Source organism: Rhinolophus sinicus, chromosome 6 (genome assembly GCF_057876585.1).
Source record: "Rhinolophus sinicus isolate RSI-liver-muscle chromosome 6, RSI-T2T, whole genome shotgun sequence".
NCBI classification, from domain to species: domain Eukaryota; kingdom Metazoa; phylum Chordata; class Mammalia; order Chiroptera; family Rhinolophidae; genus Rhinolophus; species Rhinolophus sinicus.
Genome location: NC_142506.1, coordinates 29,514,214 through 29,537,115, shown reverse-complemented (window position 1 = coordinate 29,537,115; position 22,902 = coordinate 29,514,214). Strand labels below are relative to the sequence as shown.

General features: G+C 38.8%; 1 protein-coding gene across 3 annotated transcripts in view; it reads right to left on the bottom strand.

Annotated features, from left to right (window-relative positions):
• Nucleotides 1-22,902, bottom strand: part of NCALD (neurocalcin delta) — a 417,308-nt gene that overhangs the window by 136,633 nt on the left and 257,773 nt on the right. The window lies entirely within an intron of this gene.

Here is a 22,902-nt window from a genome sequence, read left to right as displayed (position 1 = left end):
AACACCCAGTACCTAAATCATTCTTTTAGGAATTTACAACATTCTTTCATTCACCTTCTATAGCAAACCTTAATGAATACCTATGGTACGAAGCACTATTAGTACTGGGGATACTGAGATCAATAATCCAGCCAATGAACTGGTACAACTGGGAGACTGGAACAGCCCACACAAGGAGAGTGAGGCTGGGTTAAATGTGAGCACAGAGTGCCTTGGACACAGGGCTCAGAGCCTCCTGATGCGGTTGCTGGGGCCAGGGGAAGTAGTTGGAAAAGACAGGGAGAGACTATACTCAACCTGAGCACGAAAGATGAGTAAGCGTCAGGCAAAGTCAAAGGGGACTGGCATCCCTAATAGAGAGAAGGGAAGTTGCAAAGTGATGGAGATGGAGTGAACGTGGCTTGTTGCAAGATCTTCTAGTTACTGGGTCCGGTTGGAGCACGTGGGAAAGTGATGAGAAATGAAGCTGGACAGGTAAGCCTTTATGAGTCAGCTCATGAAAGGTCACAGGAAGGGAACAGAGATTATAATGAAGGAGATGGGAGTCACTCCAACACTCTACATCTCTCTGGAGGCAGAGTGTAGATGGAAGGAGAACCAGGTATTATTTCACAACAATACCTGTTAAGAAATTGTTGTGACATAAGTTTAACGTGATAAGGGTCAAAATGAAGGCAGTGGCAATGGGAATACAAACGAGAAATGGCTGGAGGAGATATTTAGAGGGAATGAGTAACTGACAATGGGCTAAGTGACTGATTATGTAGCAAGTGAAAAAGAAATTTCGGATGATCCTAGCTATCTGGCTTGGTAGAAACTTCTATTGTTCTCCCATATCTGGTTGTCCTCTCAGCACACAGAAGAATAATACACCATTCCCGTGCTGTTGGGTAGGACCATCTGACTAGACTGTCAATGGACTGTGAGTAGAAGAGACATGTGTCATTTCTAAGCCAGATCATTTGATTGCTAATGTGAGATCCTCCAGCTTTATCTTTCCTTGGAAGCATATGCTGATAATAAGGTTCCATAAGATAAGAAGCAGCCTGGAAGCTGAGCCAATTCATGGATGAGCTATCCTGGAGAGTCACTTAGACCCATAGTGGCTTGCACGTGGTTGAGAAATGAACTTTCACTGTGTTCACCCACTGAAATTTGGGGGGGGTTGATTTTTTTTGTTTTATAGCAACATAATATAGCCTACTCTAACAGACATGGTCAGTTATATTCAGAGAAATGGATATCCTCAAGAAACGGATGTTCAAGTTTATTTACTTTTTATTTAACTTTTTTTTGTTGTTTAAAAGGTTTATTTCTCAGTATTATTTCCATTCTTATTTCACATTTGTTTCAACTTTTAACTTATATAGACTGTTCATAAAATGACTGCCTTTTATTAATACACAGATAAGTATAAGTCATTCCTGTTCTTGTCACACAAAAACTCAGCCATTCTAGGCTCCTTTGGGTTATATCAAAACTGAACATCTACTTTAATGCCCGTAACACTTTTATCCATTAAGTTATATTCTTTTATCCCAAAGCTCTCTCCCAGGAAGGTTTTCTTGTCTGTGTGGGCAAAATGAAAAGATCATATAACTTTTAAAGCACTAATATCCTCATCTTCCTGAATTATCGATTTACCAGAATAGGAATTTATACAATAATAAGACCTGCTTTCACAAAGTATGATTTCAAAACACTATTAGGTGTATCTTTATTTTTATTAGTTTTATTGAGGTATAATGAACAAATATAATTGTAATATGTTTAAAGTACAATGTGATGATTTGATATATGTATATATTGTGAAAGAATTGCCACCACAAAATTAATTAACACCTCTCTATCACCTCACATTTTTACCTTTGTGTGTGTGTGTGTGTGTAAACACTTAAGTTCTGCTCTCTTAGCAAACTCCACTACTACAATACAGTATTATCAACCATAGTCACCATGTTATATATTAGATCGTAATACCTTATTCCTCTTGTAACAGAAAGTTTGTGTATTTATACCAGCCTTTCCCTATTTTCCCCATCCCCCAGTTCCTGTCACCTACCATTTTATTCTGTTTCTTTCTTTGACTTTTTTTTTTTTAATAGCTTCCACATATAAGTGATACTGTGTGGAATTTATCTTTCTCTATCTGACATTCTATTTTTGTGAAAAATGTTATTGGAATTTTGATGGGGATTGCATTGAATCTGCAGATTGTTGTGGGTAATATGGACATTTTAACAATATTAATTCTTCCAATCCATGAAAACAGAACATCATTATATTTATTTGTGTCTTCTTCAGTTTCTGTCATCCATGTCATACAGTTTTCAGTGTACAGATATTTCACCTCCTTGGTTAACTGTAATCCTAAGTAATTTATTCTTTTTGATGCTATTGTAGATTGGATTGTTTTCTTAATTTCTCTTTCCAATAGTTTGTTGTTAATATGTAGAAACACAACAAATCTTTGTATATTGATTTTGTATCTGCAACTTTACTTAATTCATTTATTAGTTTTCACAGTTTTTTGGTGGAATATTTAGGGTTTTCTACATATAATATCACATCACCTGCAAACAATTTTACTTCTTCTTTTTTATTTCAATGATTTTTATTTCTTTTTCCTGCCTGATTTCTCGGCTAGAACTTCCAGTACTATATTGAACAAAAGTGATGAAAGTGAGCATCTTTGTCTGATTCCTGATCTTAGAGGTAAAGCTTTCAGTGTTTCACCATTGAGTATGATATTAGCTGTGGGCTTGTCATATATGGCATTTATAATGTTGAGGTATCTTCCCTCTATACACACTTTGTTGAGAGCTTTTAATCATGAGAGGATGTTCAATTTTGTCGAATGCTTTATCTGCATCGATTGAGATGATAATATAATTTTTATCCTTCATTTTGTTAATGTGCTATATCATCTTTATTGATTTGCATATGTTGAACCATCCTTGCATCCCAGGAATAAATCCCAGGGGGTTATGGTGTATGATCCTTTCAATGTACTATCGAATTCAGTGTGCTAATATTTATTGAGGATTTTTGCATCTACATTCATCAGGGATATTGGCCTGTAATTTTCTTTTCTTGTAGTGCTCTAGTCTGGCTTTGGTATCAGGGTAATACTGGCCTTGTTAAATGAGTTTAGAAGTGTTCCCCTTCTTCTATTTTTTTTTTTTTAAAGAGTTTGAAAAGAATTAGTATTATTATTCTTTAAATGTTTGGAGGAATTCACTAGTGAACCCATCCAGTCCTGAACTTTTCTGTGTTGGGAGGTTTTGATTACTGATCCAACTTCTTACTAGTAATTGGTCGGCTTAGATTTTCTATTTCTTCAAGATTCAGTCATAGTGGGTTGTATATTTCTAGGAATTTATCCATTTCTGCTAGGTTATCTAATTGGTTGGTGTAGAATTGTTTTTAGTACTTTCTTAGGCTCTTCAGTATTTCTGTGTATCAGTTGTAATGGCTCCTCTTTCATTTATGATTTTATTTGAGGATTCTCCCTTTTTTCTTGGTCTAGCTAAAGGTTTGTCAACTTTGTTTATCTTTCCAAAACACCAGCTCTTAATTTCATTGGTCTTTTCTATTGTCTTTTTAGTCTCTGTTTCATTTATTCCACTCTGATTTTTTATTTTCTTTCTCCTACTGACTTTGGGCACAGCCTTCTCTTTCTTTTCTAGTTCTTTGAGGAGTAAACTTAGGTTGTTTATTTGAGATCTTCTTGTTTCCTAATCCAGCCATTCATCACTATAACATTCCCTCTTAGAACTGCTTTTGCTATATCCAATAAGTTTGGGTATGTCTACTTCCTAATCCCCAGAACCTATGAATATGATAGGTTACATGGCAAAGAGGAATTAAGGTTACATATGGAATTAAGGTTGCTAATCAGCTGACCTCAAAATGGGAGACTATTCCAGGTTACCTGGGCGGGTCCAATGTAATCACTAGGGTCCTCAAAAGCAGAAGAAGGAGGCAGAGTAAAACTCAGGAAAGGAGATATAATGACAGAAGCAAGGTCAGAGCGATGTGATAGGAGAAGGACTCAACATCCTGCTGCTGACTTTGAAGACGGTGGAAGGGAGTCATAGGCCAAGGAATATGGGCAGCCTCTAGACGCAGAAAAGCAAGGAAATGGAATCTCCTATAGAGCCTGTCAAGAAAACTAGCCCTGCCTACACCTTCGTTTTAGCCCACTGAGACCCATTTTGAACTTCCGATCTCCAGAACTATAAAATAATAAAATTGTGTTATCATAAGTCATTGTGTTTATAGTAATTTGTTACAGCAGCCAAAGGAAACTAACACAGTTGGCTTTGTTCCTTTTGGCTTGAGTTAGTTAGCAGGGCTGAGGGGCCAAGACTGGGATATCATCAAGCTGCCCTTAAAGAGTAAACAAGTCTGTTACATTTCCTGATAACACCTAATATTCATTTATAAGTTTTATACTACCATGTTTGACAAAGAATTAGAAGTTAGTGTGAATTAAAATCAAACAGAAATGAAGATGATGCTTCATAGAAATTATAATGTAAGTTAATGGGAGAAATGAATCAAATTATAAAAAATTGTTTTAAGCATAGTTGTTGAGGAACATAGTCATTATATAAATTAAAGTATATCTATACAGTAATTAAAGAATCTAAGTAATTATGCAGTCAAGTGTGTCTATACAGTATATCTATATAGTAATTGTAAATTAAAGTATATCTATACAGTAATTAATTGTGACATTTTCTAGGACTTAGTGGATTTCCCCTAACCAAATTATCCCTTTGAGGCCATAGGCCAAAAGTCTATAAACTGGAGGTGGTTCTAAATAAATAGTGTTTTCTTAATTATAACCCATGATACCTTTCTTTGGCTTGATATTTCTAAGTCTTGGACAAAAGTTTGAAAATGTTTAGCATGTGTTTCACTTTATTATACTCTTTCTAAGAGTAAACTATTCAAATTACAAGCAAATATTAATTAGTGATTAATTTCTAAGAGCAAAATACAGAAGGAACACAATTTTGATTAACATTTTTTAAAATGACAAATACCCAAGTACAGCTTTGCACATTTCTCATTATCTTTGACTACTGTTACTTCGTATTAAATCTAACACTAGTTTGTCTAACAGGGACAAATAGAAACCTCTTTCAGTAATTTTGGAAGAGTCAATATCTGGTCACATGTCTTGCCCCTGGCTCTCTGAGACTAATGCCATGTAACCAAAAGAAAAATTTTTTCCAGCTTTCTCTGACAGTTTATACTTTTAAAAAAGGAATTAATAATAATGGAAATTTATTAAGCATTTGCTATTTCCTAAGTATTCTGCTACAAACTTTTCCACATTATTTCATTTAATCTTTACAACAACCTGATGAGACAGGATCTCCTGTTACCCTCACCTCATAGGTGAGAAAGTGAAGGCTCTGGAAGGACTGTGCAAGTCCTCACAGCTGCTCAGCGGCGATGCTGGGTTCAAATCCAAGCAGGCCGACCCTCCAACCTACTCCTCCACCTACCGTTCTTGCCTCCTCAGAACCCCCACCAAGTTCCCCAAACCTCTCTCACTCCATTGCCTTCTCACGGCCTCTTAGCAGGTGTGAGGCACGACCAGGAAGAGGAAGGGAGCATATCTGTTGCTCGTGACTATTTTTTCCCAACTCTGAGGCTTTCTTTGACCAACCAGATTTATTCGCTCAATCTGGAGAGTGGTTCTGTAACTGCAGGAATAAGGTTTCTTTCCATTTGTCAGCTTGGCCTCTGCCAAAAACTTTCTTTCAATTTTTAGAAAAATTGGATCTCCTCCCACTTCTTTTTGGAATGTCTTTAAAACCATGCTCCTCACTGAAAAAAGAAGAGAAAAAAAACCAGGCTTCCTCTATCATCTGCTTTTTTTTCACCAGCCAGGAGGATTTAGGCATCATTCCTTTCTGCTGTTGGTGTTCTTAAAATAATAGGGGATTGGAAATTTAGGGATGGTGCTTTGAGAAGGCAGGTCTTCATTCCTCCATAGAAATGCAATTCAATTCCTTATCATTCCACATAGATTAATCCTGTCAGGTAGCCTCTAAGTGCTTTGAAAAATGCAAAAGCATGTTGAGAAGATAGAAGTGGTGCTAATGTGCACGAGGACAGAGAACTGACTGATCTGCCATCTCAACACCACTTTATAATCAGATGTTAGTATTATACACTTTTGAAACCATTTCCACATATGGCATATAATCTCAATAAACCTCTATCAACCTTAGAAGACACATAAAGCAAGTATACTTGGCAATACTAAATACCTGGTTTGGGGGAAAGCCTTGTGCCTGGCACATAGTAGAAGCTCAATAATTTTTTTTTGAATGACTAAATGATTTAATTTCTTCGAAATTTCTGAAGTAATTTTGAACTTTGCCTTTGATTCCTTTGGCTTTTACACACAAGGGCAAGAACTTTTGATTTTGGACCATAATTCCATTGGACTTTGACTTTGGAGTTTTCACTTGTAGACTTTACTTTTTCTCTGTGAAATTCACAAGCGAAAAAGTTTACACCAAATTGAGGGCATCACCATGTTGTTGGCATTTTCTTAATATTTATTTTAATATTGTCATGTAATCTCCCTGCCAAATTTCTGATGAGCCTACTGGAGAATACGGCATGATTGAGAGTGAAATTTTCAGTGTTGGACAACTGAATTAATGGACTATCTCTGAACTTAGCACTGACATTCATTGTTTGTTCATTCAGTACAGTAGTGGTGTCTATTCCAGGGACTTTGTGCTTACTCCTTTAAACCAGAAGTCACTTGCAAATTGGAGGGCAGAATGGTCCCATGCACAATTTCTTTTTTTTTTTTTTTGCTTGCATAGTGTTTAAAATAATACAAAAACACATTTCTAGTTTTGTTCAAAAAAAGAAGAGGAAGTAGGAACATTGGGCCCCTGCCCCTGGGACTGTATACCTGCTGCCTCCTTTAGAAGGGGCAAACAGTCTCCATTTTCCCACAGTTCACCACCAGGCATTAAATTATGTCACCTGTAGATGTGAGCAGCTGTCTTCTGTTCTGAGTGTCTAGCTTTAGAGAGCCCTACATTGTCTTTTAGCTATTCTCCTCCTCGTGGATTAAGGAGTCTGAGAGCCAAAAGTATGAGCCCACATCCAGCTTGCACTGACCCTTTCCTAAACTTATACTACATTCCAGGTGCCCAGGATTTTGCAATTTCCTGTCCAGTTAGTTCTAGCCACTTCCAGAAGCTGTGTGAGCCCTTGGCTGGGTTGGCCCTCCCAGGCACAGACATGCAGTCCTCTGCTGCTCCCGAGGGCAGATAGGGCAGCTCTTGTATGTGTGTGTGTGTGAAGGGAGGGGGCAGAGGGTAGAGGGGTGGAGGAGGAGCTTGAACTAGAGAGTTCTCATATATGGTAGGCTTCCCAAAGATGTCCACATCCTAGTCCCCAGAACCTGTGACTGTGTCACCTTACATGGTAAAGGGGACTTTACAGACATGATGAAGTTAAGGATTTTAGTATGGAAAGATTATCCCGGATTATCTGGTGGGCCCAATGTAGTCACCACAGTCTTTATGAGAGGGGGACAGAAGGATCAGTCAGTAGTATGAAATGTGATGATGGAAGCCAAAGGCTGGGATGATGGAGACAAAGGGGTCATGAGCCAAGGAATGCAGGCAGCCCCGAGAAGCTGCCTAGGGAAGGGAATGAATGCTCTCCTCAGGGCCTCTAGAAAGATCCAGCCCTGCTGAGACCTTGAGCTTAGACTCTGACATTCAGAATGGCAAGATAAGAAATTGGCATTGTTTTAAGCCACTAGGTTTGTGGTGATTTGTTATAGCAGCTACAGGAAACTAACACAGCTTGCTTGTGTGGGAGGCCTCTCACGAGGAGCCAAGCATGGGACGGCGAGAGAAGGTGAGGGGCTGCAGGCTAGGGCTTCCATCTGTGTTCTTGTGTCTGTATTATTTCATAACAATATAGGCTCAATGAAAGGCATACACCAAAGTCTAGACATATATTTTTAATTTTCATGTATCATGTCTGTGCAGTGTCCAAAGGGCAGGGTACTATTAGAATAACAATAGTTAGGAAATTCATCCACTTGCATTAGTTATAAAATTATTCAGGAGTGGGCCACAAAGATGATTTCATCAGATCATGATAACCCAGATGAACAACTTTTTAGTGGGGCTTCATTCCATGCAGCTCTTTGACAAGCTTCAAACCAAATTTCCCTGTATCAAATTTCTCAAATATTTACTTGTGTTTTCTGTTCCCAGGAAACAGACACCATAATATGTTATATCCTACAGTTCAAAAATTGAGGAAATTAAAAACAGAAACTATACCAGGCCATCGGCATGGGCACACTGCTAATCCACGAGGAGAAGGGAGGACCAAATTAGATGTCCCAATCTTTTCAACTCAGCTTCTCTAATCCCCCTCAGGTCATATACTTAGAAAAATAATTTCCCCATCATAAATTGTTTGGTTCAGTGGTTTAAATCTATAGAACAGTGACTCTCCCAACGAGAGAGCAATGCTAGAAATGAATGAGTGTTTTGGAGGACGGGCAGAACAAGGAAATCTAAGAAATCATTTTCCTACAAATTTTGTTTTTTCTTAGGGGAGTCTCTTAAATTTTGATTTGGTTGTATATGTACTTACCACAAGCCACTTTGTTCACATAAAGATCATATGAAACAAACTAGAATCGAAATCACATGAAAGAATCTGGTTTTCGTTCTTGGTCCAATGATCTAAGTTGTTACTGTACTTGAATCAGTTCAATAACCAGCCAAGGGCAGCGAGCTGAGCTGTCAGAGCCACATTAACTCCGTGGCTCATGCCATGAGATGAACGCTCTGCTGGAAGAGGCTAACTCACCATGGCTGCTGCTGAGATTCATGGACTCTACATGGAGTCGGTCAAAGCTTCGACACGGTCTTGAAAATTCTGAAAAGTCAAGGCAAAGGTGGTCTCTTTCTTGCGGGGAGGGGGGGGAAGGAGAAGAAAGGCCTGGAGAAATACGAGAAGCAAGGATAAAATGGAGGAAAGAAAATAAATAGGGAAAAAGGTAACGGGAACTTCAGGGACAATGCTCTGACCAAAAAAGAAGAAACAAAAGAGTTTTCATAAGCTATCTAAAGAACATCTGGCAGAAATTGACTTGAAAATGTGATTTCAGATGAGTAGATTCTCTCAAATCTGGAGAGAAACCAAAACCTTATTATAAATAATCCTAGTCAAGGGTTTGGAAGAACAGTGTATGAGACTGTATTTCATGTGCTTTGAGTGCAATTTAACTCAGGTTTTTCCTAAATTCATCTCAGGAAAGGGTAATCAATAGCGTTCTTGGTGTTAAGAAAGAGCTTTTTGTCTTTTGCCTGAATCTGTTCCCTTGAATGTACGGACCATATCCAGTCTCCTCAGAGCCTCTCAGTTCCTGTCTTCTTTTGGAAAGGATGGAAATCATATCAGCACTCCCTCTCAGAGAAAACTATTTTTAAACAGAAAAATCTGGAAAAATACAAAACAGCATGGAAATTTTTCCTGATTGCTCTTTGTGCAGCTGACTAGGCTCCTAACATACCCCTCTCCCCCCAGTAACAATTCTATGATATTAGGACACATTAGCTTCTGCGGGAGTCCAGTGCAATGCATGCTGGGCCCATCTGCAGGCATTTACTTCAGCTGTGTTCCAGGGGGGATATTCCTAAACAGATATTTTAATCCTCTGGAATTCAGATTTTTAAAAAATTACTCTTTAAATGTGACCGACCTTTGTACATGTGCAGGTTTGACTCAATCAGATCTATATTATGATCAAGGCTAAGCCATTCCCTTTGTTTATTGTGTGAAAGGATGCTAGAGAAAAATCTAAATCGTTTTCTAACTGCTTCTGTCTGATAGTATTAAACCCATCTTTCACGCCAAGGCCACATGTCATGGGGAAGTTAACCTGCTCAGAGCATGATCCCATTAGTAGGAAGTTTATTGGAGAACACCACCCCTTTGCCTCTTCAAGCTGACCCTCAGGTGTATCTAACCAATTCTCCCACCACGAATGAGAGTCCAAAAGTCAAAAGGAAGAACAAATGAAAATCTCTAAGAAGTCTCTCACCTTCTATTTAATGTTCTGTTTCTTTGAGTGACTTCAGCTCCCTCCAGCATTTTCCCCCACCATCCTCTTGTTTTCTTGTTACTTCATCTTACTCCAGTTAATTTCTCTTTCTTTCCAGCAATTTCCTCTGCCATTGACTTATTTTTAAGCCAGAAAAATACCTTTCTTTCCTCCTTCCAGCTCCCTGTGGGCTTCTCCCTCAAAAGGAAGACCAGACACTTCTATGCTTCCTTCCAAACCAAAATAAAGTGGAGAACTTCCAATGCCTTAGAATGAGATCCCCAATGTTTTCATTGAGACAGATGGCTTTTTATTTCCTCTCAAGCTCTAAGATCATGGGAGGAAGGACACAGATGGCAGTGAAATCTCCAGGGCTCTGTCCCTTACCTTTATGGATGTGTTTCCCCAAGCGTGGAGTGCATACCACTACTTATAAGCTAATGGAGACAATTTTAGGTTGTGCACGGTTATGGTGGATTTTGGTTTTGTTTTAATTGCAATGTGCATCAGAAACAAAAAAGTACCTAGCATATGAAATCTCCAATTTCACAGCTACTACTGCTCAGGGCAAATTAAGTTAAAATAGAAAGAGGGAGTGGTTTAAAGAAAGATGTTAAGTAAAAGAGTACATAGAATGTGGATATGGTAAGAATCATGAAGATGGGACATGAATGACTAAAGCTTGGGAAAGGCGATTTGATGCAACTAACTTGGCACTAGGAAGCATGGGGCATGATGTCAGCTGCTGGCCACCTTTTCTTCTTCATTACAAAGCCCTGAGCTTGGGACAGATGGTGGGAATGCAGCTGTTATCCAGGCTGGAATTCACAATTTCACACCAGGGACCAAAGTACATGGAAATACTTCAGAATGGGTAGATCAACCTCATATCCTGCTATAACCAAGGATAGCATTGCCATTGAATCTATAATTACAAGCACTCTGGTTCAACCCTTTGTGTTTAGAGGCTAAAAGGCCTCTAATTTGGGTCTGCCTGGTATTTTCTCGTGATTAGACTAAGATTGGGGATTTGGAGAAGAATACCACCACGGTGAAGAGACTTTCTCATTGCATCATATCGAGGGATAGATGCTATCAAGATGACTTATCAGTAGTAATATTAACCTTGATCCCTTGTTTAAGGTGCTGTATGTGAGGTTGATCCACTGAAAAGTTCCTCTTTCTTTCCCCATACTCCATCTGTTAGAAGCATGTGAGTCTAGCCTATTCCCAAAGAAAATTAAGCTTTACCTCCCAGATGAAGAACTATTAAAGAATCCGTGATGTATGTTAAAACCACCACAGTATTTAGTAAATGTTTTGGGGGAGATACTTTGAGACTATGCAAATATCTTTTTTCTCCTTTAAGGTTTGCCCACTTATCTTAGGATTCCCCAGTGGATCTTGCCTACAACAATTATTGCTGTGATGTTCTAATGATGATATTCTATTACTCTAATTCCTTCTACATTTATAGTTTGGAAATCTTCTATAAGAAAGATTTGCATCTTCTCTCCTATTTTTTGTTTATTCTATCATTTATTTATATCAGTATGGACTCATCAAAGTTTATTTCACTCTTTCAGTTATAACCTAATAATATCATTACCTCTTTCTTTTTTTTTTTTCTAAGATTGCTCCAGCTTTGGGTACAGGAAACATTCAGGTTGACCTCTGCATTCTTTTAACATGCTCTAGCCTTTAAATACAATTTATTTAGCACTTTCAAACTTTCTAGCACTACAAAGTGCTCCAAATTCATCTTGTAGTTTTCCTGCCTCAGCTCTAGAATCAGTCTTTCCGCCAAGAGTGTTGTGGTTCCTTTGACTGATAAACAGTGTTTAGAAACAAAGATGGTGGAGCTGGGTGTGTTCATTGATACCTGTTATCATTGCCTCTAGATTCTCTCAATAGACAGCTAGAAAATCTGTATACATATGAACCAATGTATACATACACATCTATATTAATTTCTGTATCTATTTATCTTCATGTATATATAAAAGTATGTACAATATATGTAAATAAGTGTGTATATATGTGTGATATATGTACATACACACATACATACATATATGCATGTGTCTGTGTATATATGCATACATATACATATATGTATATCTCTCTATCTATGTAAGCATAAACATAAGATTATACTGATATCCTTGGAGCTGCTGTTAATTAACTGGCCTAATACAGCACCCAATATCATCTTAAAGGCTCTACCTTGCATCTGAAATCCTACATCAGTAACTATTATGGGTTGATGTCCAAAAACATATGCTGAAGTACTAACCCCCAGTACCTCAGAATGATCTTACTTGAACATAGGCTAGTTACAGATGTAATTGTTCAGGTGAGGTCGTACTGGAGCAGGGTGGATCCTTAATCCAACATGACTGATATCCTTATAAGAAGAGGGAACACAGAAAAGGAAGACAGTCGTGTGAACACAGAAGCAGAGACTGGAGTTATGCTACCACAAACCAAGCAACACCTGGGACTACCAGAGCTGGAAGAGACAAGGATTCTGCTCTGGAGCCTTGGAAGAGCGCATGGCCCTACCAGATTGCAGACCGCTAGCCTCCAGAGCTATAAAAGAGTAACTTTCTGTTGTTTTAAGGTACTCAGTTTGTGATATTTTGTTATAGCAGGTCTGGGAAACTAATATAGCACCTATCTATTTGATACGTTTTTCTACCTTGTATATATCTACTAATAAACAAATTACCCACTTTACTCCAAAGGTTACCTCAGTTAGATCACATTTAAGACTGTCTGGATTCCTTCTAGACCTCTATCCTTGGTAGCAAAGATGATCACTTATTTTCTATGACATCCTTACCACCTGGTACAGTGCCAGAGTAAGTGCTCATGAAATGTTTGCTGACTAGAATACCTACAGACCTTTTCTGTCAATCTATTAGACTAGCCAGGAGGGTCTCTCTTCTAAGACTTTTTTTTTTTTTGGCCTCAAGCTCTACTGGGTGAAGTTCTCCTTCCCTCCCTCCTTCCCTCTTACCTCTTCTCTCTCCCTCCCTTCCTTCCTTTCTTCCCTCTTCCCTCCCTCCCCCATCCTCCCTCCAGTTGATATTCACTAGACACACACTGTGTTCATGGCCTAGTTCTAGGCAGTAGAGAATTAGCAGTAAACAAAAGATACAAAAATCCTTGCCATCTTGAAGGCTTACATTCTAATGGGGTAGAAAAATCTAGGATCTGAAATTGCAAATCACCTGTGTCTAAATGATAAATAAGTAGTAGCATAGGATGATAGAATGAACTTTAGGAATGGTTTCCACGGATTATTTGGCCAGCTGTGGTGGCCTCCTTCCCAACAACCAAAGGCCACAGCTGAACAGCTGTACTTTTCTTATCCAATTTTTAAATTCCTCTCCTCTCCCTAAGAGGAAGAGTGAAAGGTGTGGCAGGGGAGAAAACAAATGAACCAGAAAGAAAGTGGAAAGGGAGGAATGGAAATAATGGTTTTCCAACAGCATATTTAAAAGCCAACCCTTCCTGAGCCAGGGTAAGTACCTTATCTACGTTAATACTGTTATTACTGTTTCATCACTAAGTTGACAACGTAACGGCATAATAATACTGGCTAGAAGTATGAGAGTGTTATGCGCCAGGAAATGGTTTAGACACTCACCAGCTTGATCCCCCTTACTCCTCACCACAATTCTATGAAACAAGTACTATTGTTTTTCATTTTACAGAAGAAGGGCGGGATGCTCAGAGAGGTAAAGTCATTTGCTCCAAGTCCCACAGTTAGTAAATGACACAGTCGAGACAAAGATGTGTGTAGTTTGGACCCCAAAGTCCTGGTCCTTCCCATTTTCAAGGAACCCCTTTCCCTAAACGGAGGCACCAGCTGGCTAGGGCTGCCCATCCTATAGAGCCTTCAAACAGGATTCCCACAACAATGGACCTTCTTGCTGACCCTGACCCTTTCATCACTTCATTGTGAGTATTTTTATCTACCTGCACCCCAAGCTCTGTCTCCCCTGGTTACTGGTGTAACAGATATTTCAGTGGTATTTGCTGTATTTCCAATGGTCATGGTCTCTCTTTCTTTCCCAGCACCTCTCAGCCTTTTAATTCTCTCCTCATTATTTAAGCCAGCATGGAGCAATTTTCCAAAACATCCAATTAGCAAGTGCACAGAAGGCACTGGTTCCATAACTAATGAGTGATCTAGGACACAACAAAGCGAAAGCAAAGCCAAGGATGTAGAAGGCACTGAAAACTGACTCTGCTGGAGGAAGATGCACACATTCCAGGACCTTCCACGGAGGAGACAAAAAATCCAACAATCCACTCACTAATTCAAAGCCCAAAAGCTCCTCCATCTGCCTTGGGATTGAACACACATCAATCATTGGGGGACAATCCCCAGTGGAACATCTCCCCCTCCGAGGTGCATGGCTGCCTCCACTCTATCAGTGAACTGATTCTTTCCCCATTGTTTTCATGCAGGGAAGGTTGTTCCCTCTTTCCTCCCACAATTGTTCAAACCTTTTTAGAGATAGTCTTTCCTGCAAGATGGCCCTAGCCTCCGGGGATTTCTTGTTCTTCATCAGAGCAGAAGTCAAGTTAGAACACCAGGATTTAAGAGACCAATTTCTGATGACTATGGAGTCAGAGAAATAGCAGAAAGCCAGGGTTCTCAGATGTACAGTTACTATTCTAATTGGAGAAGAAAGGAGGGCTTGAGTCCATCACCCCAAACATCAACTTGCTCTCCAATATTCATGGTGAAGTGCAAATTGCAGAAGAATGCTAGCCTGTTATTAGTGAAAGTGTTACCTTTTCATTGGGAGGAAATAGAAATTATGTTTGCTTTTGGTTATTATGGACTCTGCCTGAAAGACCAGAGCCAACAAAACAAGAAGTCTGAAGAGTATTACAGCAAGTTCCCACATCTCACAGGGGTGACAAAACCATCTTATACTTGCCAGCAGTGAAAATTCGAAGCCTTATGTAGACCATCAGAGCTAAAGGAATCTTTTCTTACTTCTTCTTCTAATGGACAACCTAATTTCCTTTTGGTTCTAGACTGGGCTAATAACGCAAGCTTTCCGGGATGATCTCTGTACTAGGGGTATATATATAGATCCACCCTGCCAAACCACAGGCGAAGCCCTTTGCTTATTACCATGGCAATGGATACAAGCAATGTTAGATGGAAAGGAAAGGAAAAAGAAGATACACCAGGACATTTATAAGACATCCTAGTTGCTGCTGCTGCTCAGAGTAAATCCTACGATACGTGTTGCTAAGCAATGTTGCATTTTCAGTCCTTAATAACTCCATTAGAAACACAGGGTGGGACAAAGTACATTTTGAGAATGATGAGACGCTTTGCTTTATGTCTGTGAGTAATCAGCCTCAGCAACCATGGCTTCCAACACAAAGGGAAAGTGATTATCCTCTGTCCCCTGCCTGGGCTGCGTATTAGAACACAGTGATAAATGTCCTATTGGGAAGCCTAAGGGCTCTCTGCTAACTCGCTCCTCCACGGGGCCCTCAAGTCTTAAATAAAAAACAACTAAATCAATAAACAAGCACGTATTCTTTCCATAAAATGTCTCCTCTGCTCTTTTGTTTGTAAAAGTAGCAAGTGCTAGAAAATTGTGAAATTTAAATACACTGAAAGATTTGGGCTAAAATGTTTCCACAAATATTCATCCTTCTGATTCAAAGATAGTTCTGCTTTGGGGATTCCATGTGAGGGTGACTGACCCCACAGGCCAGCCCCCCATCCTGTATTGACGACAACATTCCTTTGGTTTACAGATGCTAAAAAGTTGCTCAGATTGAGCTGCCTACTAATGGCTTCTTGCCTCTTTCCCAGCATTGCATGGTTATCCAGAGTTTCCAGTTACCCAGCATTCATAATGTCTAGTATTCCCGTTACTCACCATTTCCTAGCTACTGAGTTAAGTATTAGGCAGAAGTAATCAGCAAGAAAATAACCTTTTCAGCAGGATTCTACCAATAGAGTTCTGGAACTTTTCATTTCTTTAGACAAGCAATGCTGCACAGAAGACTCTACTGTGTGAAAGAACATAGAGTCTGGATGGAGCCCGACTCCTTAGGGTAAATCTCAACAACACGATTTCCCACTTAAGTGACTTTGGGCAAATTAATGTCTTTGTGCCTCTGTTTCTCACCTGCTATTGTAATGATTAAATGAGTTGATTTATGGACAGTGCTTAAGACAGTGCCTCCTTCTGGCACTTTCTGGCTCTGGGGCAGAGCTAAGTAAGTATTTGCAAGAATCTTGAAACACCCTCCACCCCACCTATTAAAATAAATAAGCAAATACCACGGTTTGTAAAGGAAAAACAAAACAAAACACGCTGACTTCAGAATGCACCCATAGGATCTGTATTTACTGCTTTTATATTTCAGAAGAAGCCACTGATAATGAAGCTAGAAATGGCCAAATTTCGTTCCTATAACATCAAACTGTTACTAATTATGGTCCTGGTCATATGCCATATGTTTCCCAGAAATAACAAACGTTCCATGGAAAAATAAGTGGCTAATAAGGGTGGGAAAAACATATATAGTAAATGTCCTTGTTTTTCTTGGCTGTTAACTTTAATATAATGAAATATTCAATGAAAGTTATAAACATTCAACTGCAACGACTTCTACACCAGAAAGACACTCTCGAACTACTGAAAGTCAGAAATCTTTGTTCCATAGCATTGTCAAGTAATTTATTCTGAATCTCTTATATTTTAAATGTTGAAAAAGGTTACTCAGGTCTCAGGTTTTTCCCAGTAGAAATTACAGTGGTAGATGTTAAATTAACTCCACGTGATTCTCATTTTCAGAAATACAATTTTAGACTGCTTAAGAGTTTCAAGTATCCCCCTGAGCTGCATTCAAAAAAAAAAAAAAAGCCATTTGGGCTTTAAATATAGTTTTATTTTTGTGGGTTTTTTTTCCCTACCAGGAACACATTTCCCTCAGACGATTTCTCAATATTGCTATTTAACAGGCTAAGTGTTTTAGATTTTTGAAAAGCTCCCTTTATTTTACTTAAATAAATTTGAATTAAGTGAATTTTTACAACTGTCTAGTGCAAGACACTTAAGTTATTGATCAAGCGATCTCATTTATAAAGGCCATACCAGTATGAGGAGGCTGGAGGTATGCTTTATTTCAGTAAATTTTATATTAAAGATCATGTATTTTTAAAATAAATCAATCTGATATTCTCATTAAGTCCTATTTTCTGATGCAGGTAAGGCATGATAATCGTGTATGTGCTAAAAAGTGATCAAGATCTGATCCAAGCTGGTTGGGAGACAGACGCCGTTATCTGTAGTACGATATTACTACACGTAATAAATGTGCTTACTATGTCACAGGCAATGCCAGGTGCTAGAATTATATGATGAAAAAAGCAGGCCTGGGCCCTGTCCTCATAGAGCTTATAGTCGAGAGCCATGCTGCTTAAATTAAAGTGTGGTCTGTGGAACAGCATCACCTCATGAACTATTTCTAACCAGACTGCAATGGGACAAGTACAGATATTGCAAGGAGTCGTTTAGTCACTTGACAGCACGTAGACATTGCTGCAACGTCAACTGTGTGACCCAAATGTGTTATCTCATCTCGCTGAATGATGCATGGACCCATTTGTATATTGCCAAACTTGCATAATGAATTTTACATAGTGGAATCTAAGTACTAGTCATGGACAGGAGGACAAATATTGGCCTGTGATTAGTTGGATATTTAGAAAAAATAGTCCTCGTGATAGATAGTTTGACAAGCAGTGGTCTAGTGCATTATAGGAAAGAGAAAGTGGGGGGGAGGGAGAGAAGGCGGGAAGGAAGAAGGAATTTAATTCCAACTGAGAAAATGTAAGACAGTTTAAGAAATGAGTCTTAAGCATGAAATGGAATTTGAAGGGTAGAGACAACAGCATGAGAAGCGATATGAAGACAGAAAAATGCAAGGAGGCCCCAGGCCACCTAGTTCATTGCAGTTGCAGGATGATATTGGGCTGGGGCAAATGAAGGTAGAGAAGATAAATCTTAGACACCATAGCGTGGTAAAATCCCAGACACCATAGCGTGGTAAAATGCCACGTTAGAAGATCTAATCCTGTATGAATAAAGTGATTTGCAAATGCCATTTCTTAGCTTGACGGTGACAGAGAGAACACACATTCTTTCTGTTTTCAGAAACTTTGATTAAACCAGTTTTAAGGGAACGTTAAACCAATATGTGCTACTGTAATAACTTTCACTATATTGTCAAGTATCATCACCAAAGGACCCGCGAGTGGCACTTCTTTCTCTCTGTTGTTTTCAGCTTCCTATCAAACTAGAACTGAACTCATTAAATGTGCCTCATTTAAGTTTCTATGTGTCACCCAAAGTCTATTAATTCTTGCAGCCGACTGAGTTGGCATCTTTGTCAGCATTATGATTCCCATAAATGTATCTTTTAAAATATAATTAATCCACCAAATAAGTGCATTTTTAAACTTTGAGGGTAAAATTTTATAAGGTTTTAACGAATGAAACAAGGCTCTCAAAGTGTATGCCCTCTCCCCCACAGAAAAAAGCGTCACCACATTAGGATTTCACACATTTCGCTGAGTAAAAATCTAATTCTTTAGTCTTCTAATTCTAGTTAATGATATTATTTTTAATTGTGATGTAAGAACTATAGAATTATAAAGATACTATTGTGTCAAACTGGAAGCTATGCATTTAGAATTGCACATATTTGCAATTGTACAACTATAATACAAAGCTAAAACATAGCATTGTGAGTAACTGATTATGATATAGCAAAGCAGTGGTTCTCAACTTAGTGCTTTTGCCCTTTCCAGGAGACACTTGGCAATGTCTAGAGATGGCTGTCATGACTAGGGGGATACTACTGAGCCAGTATGCTACTAAACATCCTACACGGTGTAGGACAGCCCCTCACGACAGAATGATCTGGTCCAACATGTCAACAGTGTTGCCGTTGAGAAACCTAAAGAAAACTAACGAATCACAATAACAACGCTTCCATTATTCCTCTTGGCATATATGAACATAATAACTTGGATTCATGTAATCTGAAAATCAGTAACAATGAAGTTCCTGAAGATTAAAACAGATCCTTTTGATACAATGAACTATTACCCCCTGATTTTTGCAAGCAAGACCTGAAGGTGACCCTCACAGTTGCCCTGGTTTAACTCCATCAATGATAATACTTCATATGCAGATATGCAAACACTGTCATGAGGACATCTTTAAGCAGATCTTCAGAAAAGGTGCCTAGGCAGGGTTGAAAACTCAAACAAGGTTCCAAGCATGCATTATTTTCTGAGTTGTAAGTCACTGATGATTTTGAGATGCACCATCAGTTAAATAACAGCTGTTGGGAATGTGGCAAAAAAATGCCACTCCTTAAATATGTTCACTGATTGTAAGATGTGAACCTTTTTAGCGATGATAAATATGCAAAGTCTATTAAGTGTATTAAGTGGATAAGAAGATATACTAAGCTCTTTTTGTAAAGAGAGATTGAAAGACTGAAACACTCTCCCTCTTAGATCCTTCTCAACCAGTATTAGCCTCAGTTATTTTCATTTAAGTCTTTTCATTGTTCCGTCAACCTTCCGCTAGCAGCCCAGCAACAGGTGGTGAGGTGCGCAGTGAGCAGGCATATCACTAGCTCCTCAGAAACAAGAGCAAACTAAGACACAGCTGACAGCTTCCGTCTCTCATTTCCCTCTCTTGGAATTTCTCCAAAGTCTTCGACTGTGAATTGAGTCCTGTGAAGAACACCTATGCTGAACATGGTCCTAGCCCTGCTTAACTTTATTTAACTAAACAAAGGAATAACCACACGTAGATGCAATACAATATATATTTGAAATTACTTTTTAAATTCCAACTAAAGAGCACCCACACTAGTGATTCATACACAAAAACTTACTATAAACCCTATATATTTGCTTCTTGGCATATTATCTATTTATTCTCCTAGAATTTAAATTCCATGTGAACAGGGATTTTGTCTTGTGTTTACTGACTGAATGAGTAAATGAATGCATGAATGAATGAACGATCTTCTCTCAAACAGCTGAGTTCTTACACAATTGCAGACTTCTTTCATTTTCACATTATTAACAAAAGACAGTAGGACTCACTCCATGTTATAATCTAGCGTTGTTCATTCAGTTGTTCTCTACTAAGTCTTTCATGATCTTCCTCTGCCACCTTTCCAGCTTTCCTGGCATCGTGCCCCCCTTGCTCTCCAGCAACACTGGCCTTGGATCAGTTGCCAGCAAGCTCCTTACTCTTCTATCTCAGGGCCTCTGCCCAGAACACGCTGCTCTCCATCCCCGACTTCTTCAGGAAGGCTTCCCCGATCACCACTTAAACCAGGTGTCATGCTTAGACTTGATAGTCTCATAGTTTCCCATGTTTTGTTGTGTTTTGTTTTGTTTCCATCACAGTACTTACAACATTTGTAAAATATATGTGTGTAATTATTTGATTTATGTCTCCCCTTACCCTACACCACGCAACTGTAGTCAGAAGCCATTAATATCCTCATGATCTGGCACAGTGCCTGTCAGGTAGCAAACACTCAATAAATATTTATTAAGTGAACAAATGAATTATGTGTCTAGGGATGTAATCTGTTGCCAAATATATGAGTCCATGTTACACTGTATTGCGCTCCCCTAAGGGTCGTGTTAAGTGCTTTATCAGTACTTTTTGGCTAATTGAAATCATCATTTATCTACTGCAAACTACCTTCTAAGTCTACATGACACTGAAAGAACTTGTTGCAAAATTGCTGAGAAATAAACTTCTTTCTAATCTTTTTTCTACATTCTAATAAAAAAGCAGTTTGGTTTGTTTTTCCCACTGAATTTATTGGCTGTTTTGGCATTCAGAACATAACTGGGTGGAAAATAGTTGTCAGGGAATCAGTTATTTGGATAATCAGTATTTGTGTCTGTGTCTGTATTTGAAAACATCTGGAACCATACTTGAATTATCCTCTAGATATGTGGCGCCTTGCGCTGTTAGCCTCTGAGATAATCTCTCTCCATTACTGTTCCTGAATGAAAGATATTCTGTTGACAAAAGAGGTGCTTTTGATAGAGATGAATTTATGGGACATTGAAAATAAAGAGTAGTGAGCTCCTAGGCTAAGAGGATTAAAATAGTATTTTTTTATGAGGAGGAGGAAGAAAAAGGGCTTTAATGCAGAAAACTGTAGAAAAATATAATTCCGTATAATGTCATGTAACTGAGAAGCCAGTCCCATGGGAAGCCTTGGGGAAGAGTCTGGAATTCTTGGTGATCTAGGCAAAATGATTCTAGCCTAAGGGACCTAAAGAGAGACAACTAGACAATAGGAAATCAAAAATAATTTTAAACCTAGGATCTATTCATATAGTTCACTTTAAAATAGTTTCTTTTCTGTTTTTTTTAAAATAAATTTTATTGGGGAATATTGCGGAATAGTGTGTTTTTCCAGGGCCCATCAACTTCAAGTTGTTGTCCTTCAATCTAGTTGTGGAGGGTGCAGCTCAGCTCCAAGTCCAGTTGCCGTTTTCAATCTTTAGTTGCAGGGGGCGCAGCCCACCATCCGATGGTGGTTGACTGGCAACGTTGTTGTCGAGAGCTCACGCTCCAACCAACTGAGCTATCTGACCGCCCCTAAAATTTCTTTACATATACCTTACCTATCAGTTGTTATCAGGATCTCTGTTGCTAGGTGATTTTTATTGAAGTGTCTGGAATTCTTAAACAAAATTGCAGAAAGCCCAAGAAATTGGGGCAGCATTTGCTGACTTAGGCCATCGTCTTGGAGAGCCCCAGTTAGGAAGTTTAGCCTCTTCCCTGCCTTGGTCACTTCTCTCACAGCCGACACTGGTCTAATGGGAAGTGGCTCATTCACTGCCTCAAGAGCTATTCTCATCCACATTGTCACTTTCTCATCCACGTTGTCCTCCTTCGGGTCTGGTAGATGCAGCATGAATTCCTGTAGCCTTTCCTTGCTCCACATAAACCAGAGTGAAGAAGAGCTTATGTCGGGCTCACTTGAGAAGGGAATCTCTAGTGAGGAACCTCCTGCCTCTGAGATCACAGACACAGAAAAGAGACCTGGATGCTCAAAGAGGGGCCGAAATGACCAGAAGCCAATAGCAGACATTGATTCTTTACACCTCCATGCCAAGGGGGAAGGTTCTTATGTTGAATCATGCTCATGCTTTATTGTCTTTCTGCAACAATATACTTTTTCCTGTTATTCTTCAGTTTGCTGTTACAAAGACCCAAGGAACTGATACAATGGCTACTATCATGTTTAGGGTTGTGGTAACTAGAGTATTACAAGAAGAAAGAGCTTCTCAGGCCGTCTAATCACTACCAACTTAAGTGTACATTTCTATTCCTGCCTCCAGGAGAAATGCATTGGAGTTGAGACTTAGTTCTCAGTGTCATGAAGGGGAAAAAGAACCCAAAACATTCCATTTTACTTAGCAAAACTTCAAGTATTTCATTACTGTTCTGTAGCTCTCATTAAAAAGACTGGCCTACCAAATTTGGAATAAAGACTTTTCACTTTCACTTTCTTGTGACATTCAGATGAGTCACATTGCCCATCAAATAATTAAACCATAGAGACTTCATGGGGATAAAGGAAATGGAATGAAAAAGAGGTAAATGCATTTAAGTTTCATTTTACATCAACTTATCTCCTTTCCCCACAATATCAGC